A 7,549-nucleotide genomic window follows, 5' to 3' on the forward strand; every position below is an offset into this window, starting at 1 on the left:
GTACCAATTAGCGTTTGCCAGCAGGAAACAAAAAGTGTCATGCTAAAATGCATTAAAAACCTTCCAGGACATAGAGAATGTCCAAAAAAACACAAACACTTACAGTGGTAGTAGTATTATCTGGGATTGAGATAGCCACAACACACCAGATATTCTTGTTTTCATATGGAGTATCTTGACAAATTGTTGTTTTTCGGTGAAATTTAACCAAAAAACACCCTGAAAGTGGTTTTGGAGAAAAGCACAATCTTTCTGTTCACCAAATGCATCCAATGTCATGTTTACAAACACAAATATCATGTTTTCTCGGGTTCGGAAGCTTTCGGTCTAAAAACTCGAATGTGTGGTGGATTTGACCCCATGTGGTACCAATTAGCATTTGCAAGAAGAAAGCAAAAACGTTCATGCTAAAATGCATTCAGAACCATAAACTCCGTAGAGAATATCCAGAAAACACAAACAAATACAGAGGCTGTAGCAAGATCTAGGATTGAGATAGCCACAGCACACCAGATATTTCTGCTTTCATCCCGGCAAATCATGAAAAATTGTTGTGGTTTTTGGTGAAATTTAACCAAAAAACCACCGTCAAAGTGTTTTTGGAGAAAAACACAATCTTTCTGTTTAACAAATGCATCCAATGTCATGTTTACAAACACAAATATCATGTTTTCTCGGGTTTCTGAAGCTTTCTGCCTAAAAATCTCCAATGTGTGGAGCACTGGCTCCATGTGGAACCAATTAGCATTTTCCGGCAGGAAACAAAAACTTACATGCTAAAATGCATTAAAAAACATAAAGTCCGTAGAGAATTCCAAAAAGCACTAACACATACAGAGGCTGTAGCAATTTCTTGGAGTAACATAGATACAACTCACCGGATATTTCTGCTTTCATCCAGGTAAATCCTGAAAAATTGTTGTGGTTTTTGGGTGAAATTTAACCATAAAATCATTGTCAATGTGGTTTTGGAAAAAAGCACAATCTTTGTGTTCGGCAAGTGGATCCAATGTCATGTTTACAAACACAAATATCATGTTTTCTCAGGTTCATGAAGCTTTCCACCTAAACAATGAATGTGTGAATGCTTTGACTACAGGTGGAACCAATTAGCCTATGTGAAGAGAAAACATAAAGTGTCATGTTAAAATGCATTCAAAACTTTAAAGACCGTAGAGAATGTTCAGAAAACACAAACAAACACAGAGGCTGTAGCAAGATCTGGGATTGAGATAGCCACAACACACCAGATATTTCTTCCTTCATCCCGGCAAATCCTGAAAAATTGTTGTGGTTTTTGGGGGAAATTTAACCAAAAAATCACCGTGAAAGTGATTTTGGAGAAAAGCACAATCTTTCTGTTCGGCAATTCGATCCAATGTTATGTTTACAAACACAAATATCATGTTTCCTCAGGTTTCTGAAGCTTTCTGCCTAGAACATTCGGATGTTGAATGATTTGACTCCAGGTGGAACCAATTAGACTATGTGAAGTGAAAACATAAAGTGTCATGCTAAAATGCATTCAAAACCATAAAGATCATAGAGAATGTCCAGAAAACACAAACTCAGAGGCTGTAGCAAGATCTGGGATTGAGATAGCCACAACACACCAGATATTTCTGCTTTCATACTGGAAAATCCTGAAAATTTGTTGTGGTTTTCGGGTGAAATTTAACCAAATAATCACTATCAACGTGGTTTTGGAGAAAAGCACAATCTTTCTTTTCTTCAAATATATCCCATGTCGTGTTTACAGACACAAATATTATGTTGCCTCAGGTTTCTGAAGCTTTCTGCCTAGAACACTCAAATGTGTGAATGATTTGACTCCAGGAAGAACCAATTTGTGTCTGTGAACAGAAAACAAAAAGTGACATGCTAAAATGCATTCAAAACTGTAAAGATCATAGAGAATGTCCAGAAAACACAAACAAACACAGAGGCTGTAGCAAGATCTGGCATTTTAATAGCCACAAGACACCAGATATTTCTGCTTTCATCCCGGCAAATCCTGAAAAATTGTTCTGGTTTTCGGGTGAAATTTAACCAAAAAATCCCTGTTAAGTGGTTATGGAGAAAAGCACAATCTTTCTGTTGGGCAAGTGGATCTAATGTCATGTTTACAAACACAGATATGTTTCCTCACGTTTCTGAAGCTTTCTGCCTAGAACAATGAATGTGTGAAGGATTTTACTCCAGGTGAAACCAATTAGCGTCTGTGAGCAGAAAACAAAAATTGTCATGCTGAAATGCATTCAACACTGTAAAGTCCCGTAGAGAATGTCCAGAAAACACAAACCAACACAGTTTGTTGCACAAATTGTTGTGGAACTCGGGTGAAATTTATCCAAAAAATCACCATCAACCTGGTTTTTGTTGAAAAGCATAATCTTTCTGTTCGGCAAGTGTATCCAATATCATTTTAACAAAACAAATACCATGTTTTCTCCGATTTCTGAAGCTTTCTGCCTAGAACACTCGAAATTGTGAAGGATGTGACTCCAGGTAGAACCAATTAGAGTTTGCCAGCAGAAAACAAAAACTTACATGCTAAAATGCATTGAAAACCGTAAAGTCCATAGAGAATGTACAGAAATCACAAAAACACACAGAGGCTGTAGCATGATCTGGAATTGAGATAGCCACAACACACCAGATAGTTCTGTTTTCATCCAGGATTATCTGGACACATTGTTATGTAATTAGGGTGAAATTCAAAAAAAAAAAAAAAAAACACTGTCAATGTGGTTTTGGAGAAAGCACAATCTTTCTGTTCGGCAAGTGGATCTCATGACATGTTTACAAACACAAATATCATATTTTCTCAGGTTTCTGAAGCTTTCGGCCTAGAACACTGTATGTATGAAGGATTTGACTCCAGGTGGAACCAATTACCGTCTGTGAGCAGAAAACATGAGGTGTCATGCTAAACTGCATTCAAAAGTGTAAAGACTGTATAGAAGTCCGTAGAGAATGTCCAGAAAACACATACAAACACACCAGCTGTAGCAAGCTCTGGGATTGAGATAGCCACAACACACCAGATATTTTTATTTTCATCCAGCAGTATCTGGACAAATTGTTGTGGAATTCGGATGAAATTTGACCAAAAAATCACCGTGAAAGTGGTTTCGAAGAATAGCACAATCTTTCTGATTTACAAATGCATCCCATCTCATGTTTACCAACACAAATATCATGTTTTCTCGGGTTTCTGAAGCTTCTGCCTAGAAAACTCGAATGTGTGGAGGATTTGACTCCAGGTGGAACCAATTAGCGTCTGTGAGCAGAAAACAAAAAGTGTCCTGCTAAAACGCATTCAAAACCATAAAGTCCGTAGACAATGTCCAGAAAACACAAACAAACACAGAGGCTGTGGCAAGATCTCGGACTAAGATAGCCACAACACACCAAATATTTCTGCTTTCATCCTGGCAAATCCTGAAAAATTGTTGTGGTTTGCAGTGTAATTTAACTAAGAAATCACAGTGAAAGTGGTTTTCTTGAAAAGCACAATTTTCTGTTCGGCAAGTGGATCCAATGTTATGCTTACAAACACAAATATCATGTTTTCTCGGGTTTCTGAAGCTTTGTGCCAAGAACATGGAATGTGTGAAAGATTTGACTCCATGTGGTACCAATTAGCATTTGCAAGAAGAAAACAAAAACTTTCATGCTAAAATGCATTCAAAACCGTCAAGTCCGCAGAGAATGTCCAGAAAACACAAACAAACACAGAGGCTGCAGCAAAATCTGGGATTGAGATAGCCACAACACACCAGATATTTTTGTTGTCATCCAGGAATATCTGAAAAAATTGTTGTGGAAATCGGTTAAAAAAAAAAAAACATTGTCAAATTGGTTTTGGAGAAAATCACAATATTTCTGTTCAGCAAATGCATCCCATGTCATGTTTACAAACACAAGTATCATGTTTTCTCTTGTTTCTGAAGCTTCCTGCCTAGGAAACTCCAATGTGTGGAGGATTTGACTCCCCGTGGAACCAATTAGCGTTTGCCCACAGAAAACAAAATGTGTCCTGCTAAAATGCATTCAAAACCTTAAAGTCCGTACAGAATGTCCAGAAAACACAAACAAACACAGAGGCTGTAGCAAGATCTTAAACTAACATAGCGACAACATACCGGATATTTCTGCTTTCATCCAAGGATATCTGGAGAAATTATTGTGGTTTTCGGTGAAATTTAACCAAAAGTCACCGTCAAAGTGGTTTTGGAGAGAAGCACAATCTTTCGGTTCAGCAAGTGAATCTAATGTAATGTTTAAAAACACAAATATCATGTTTTCTCAGGTTTCTGAAGCTTTCTGCCTAGAACACTGAATGCGTGAAGGATTAGACTCCAGGTAGAACCAATTAGTATCTGTGAGCAAAAAACAAAAAGTGCCATGCTAAATTGCATTCACAACTGTAAAGTCTGTAGAGAATGTCTAGGAAGCACAAACAAACACAGAGGCTGAAGCAAGGACTGGGATTTAGATAGTCACAACACACAAGATATTTCTGCTTTCATCCTGGCAAATCCTGAAAAATTGTTGTGGTTTTCGGGTGAAATTTAACCAAAAAATCACCATCAAAGTGGTTTTGGAGAAAAACACAATCTTTCTGTTTGTCAACTACATCCAATACCATGTTTACAAACACAACTATCATGTTTTGTCAGGTTTCTGAAGCTTTCTGCCAAGAAAACTCGAATGTGTGGAGAATTTGAATCTATGTGGAACCAGTAAGATTTTGCGGGCAGAAAAAAAAATTTACCTAATAAAATGCATACAAAACCGTAAACTCTGCAGGGAATGTCCAGAAAACACAAACAAACAAAGAGGCTGTAGCCAGATCTGGGATTGAGATAGCCACAACACACCAGATATTTCTGCTTTCATCCCTGAAAATCCTGAAAAATTGTTATGGTTTTTGGGTGAAATTTAACAAAAAATCACCGTGAAAGTGGTTTTGGAGAAAAGCACAATCTTTCTATTCATTAAGTGCATCCAATGTCATGTTTACCAACACAAATATCATGATTTCTCAGATTTCTGAAGCTTTCTGCCTAGAAAACTCAAACCTGTGCAGGATTTGACTCCATGTAGAACCAATTAGAGTTTGCCGGCAGAAAACAAAAACTCACATGCTAAAATGCATTCAAAACCGTAAAGTCTGTAGAGAATGTCCAGAAAACACAAACACAGAGGCTGTAGCAAGATCTGGGATTGAGATAGCCACAACACAGCAGATATTTCTACTTTCATACCGGCAAATCCTGAAAAATTGTTTTTTTTTTAGGGTGAAATTTAATGAAAAAATCACTGTCAAATTGGTTTTGGAGAACGCATATTCTTTCTGTTTGGCAAGTGGATCCAATGACATGTTTGCAAACAGAAATATCATGTTTTCTCAGGTTTCTGAAGCTTTCTTCCTAGAATACTTGAATTTGTGAAGGATTTGACTCCATGTGGAACCAATTAGCGTTTTCCGGCAGAAAACAAAAACTCACATGCTAAATGCATTCAAAACCGTAAAGTCCATAGAGAATGTCCAGAAAACACAAACAAACACAGAGGCTGTAGCAAGAACTGGGATTGAGATAGCCACAACACACCAGATATTTCTGCTTTCATACCGGCAAATCCTAAAAAATTGTTTATGTTTTAGGATGAAATTTAATTAAAAAATCACCGTCAAATTGGTTTTGGAGAAAAGCAAAATCTTTCTGATTTGCAAATGAATCCCATGTCAAGTTTACAAACACAAATATCATGTTTTCTTCGGTTTCTGTAGGTTTCTGCCTAGAACACTTGAATGTGTGGAGGATTTGACTCCAGGTGGAACCAATTAGCGTCTGTGAGCAGAAAACAAAAAGTGTCATGCTAAATTGCATTCAAAACCGTAAAGTCCATAGAGAATGTCCAGAAAACACAAACAAATAGAGGCTGTACCAAGACCTCAGATTGAGATAGCCACAAAACACCAGATATTTCTGCTTTCATCCTGGCAAATCCTGAAAAATTGTTGTGGTTTTCTGTTGAAATTTAACCAAAAAATCACCGTCAAACTTGTTTTGTTGAAAAGCAAAATATTTCTTTTCGGCAAATGCATCCCATGTCATGCTTAAAAACACAAATATCATCTTTTCTCGTGTTTCTGAAGCTTTCCGCCTTTAATACTTGATTGTGTGAAGGATTTGACTCCAGGTGGAACCAATTAGTGTCTGAGAGCAGAAAACAAAACGTGTTATGCTAAAATGCATTCAAAAACGTAAAGTCCATAAATAATGTCCAGAAAAAGCAAACAAACACAGAGGCTGTAACAAGATCTGGGATTGAGATAGCCGCAACACACCACATATTTTTGGTTTCATCCAGGAGTATCTGGACAAATTTTTCGGGACTTCAGGTGAAATTAAAAAAAAAAAAAAACCTGTGAAAGTGGTTTTAGAGAGAAGCACAGTTTTTCTGTTTAGTAAATGCATGCTATGTTATGTTTACCAACACAAATATCATGTTTTCTCGGGTTTCTAAAGTTTTGGCATAGAAAACTCGAAATTGTGGAGGATTTGACCCCATGTGGAATGAATTAGCGTTTGCCAGCAAAAAACAAAAAGTGTCATGCTAAAATGCATTCAAAACCGTAAAGTCCGTAGAGAATGTCCAGAAAACACAAACACAGAAGCTGCAGCAACATCTGGGATTGAGTTAGCCACAACACACCAGATATTTTTGTATTCATCCAGGAGTATCTGGACAAATTGTTGTGGAATTCGTGTGAAATTTAACCAAAAAGTCACCTTCACAGTGGTTTTGGAGAAAAGCACAATCTTTCTATTTTGCAAGTGCATCCAAAGTCATGTATACAAACACAAATATCAGGTTTTCTCAGGTTTCTGAAGCTTTCTGCCTAGAAAACTCAAATGTGTAGAGGATTTGACTCCATGTGGAACCAATTAGCTTTTGCCAGCAGAAAACAAAAACGTACATACTAAAATGCATTCGAAACCGTAAAGTCCATAGATAATGTCCAGAAAACGCAAACAAACACAGAGTCTGTAGCAAATCTGGAATTGAGATAGCCACAACACACCAGATATTTTTGTTTTCATCCTTGTACATCCTCAAAAATTATACTGGTTTTCAAGTGAAATTGAAGCAAATCATCATCGTGAAAGTGGTTTTGGTGAAAAGCACAATCTTTCTATTCGGCAAATGCATCCAATGTCATGTTTGCAAACACAAATATCATGTATGCTCGGTTTCCTGCAGCTTCTGCCTAGAACACTCAATTGTGTGAATGATTTGACTCCAGGTGGAAATAATTACTGTCTCTCAGCAGAAAACAAAAAGTGTCATGGTAAAATGCATTCAAAAATTTAAAGTCCATAGAGAATGTCCAGAAAACACAAGCAAACACAGAGGCTGTAGCAAGATCTGGGATTGAGATAGCCACCACATACCAGATAGTTTTGTTTTCATCCTGCAGTATCAGTACAAATTATTCTGGATTTCGGGTGAAATTAAAAAAAAAAACACCATG

Source organism: Oryctolagus cuniculus, unplaced genomic scaffold, assembly GCF_964237555.1.
Source record: "Oryctolagus cuniculus unplaced genomic scaffold, mOryCun1.1 SCAFFOLD_43, whole genome shotgun sequence".
NCBI lineage: Eukaryota > Metazoa > Chordata > Mammalia > Lagomorpha > Leporidae > Oryctolagus > Oryctolagus cuniculus.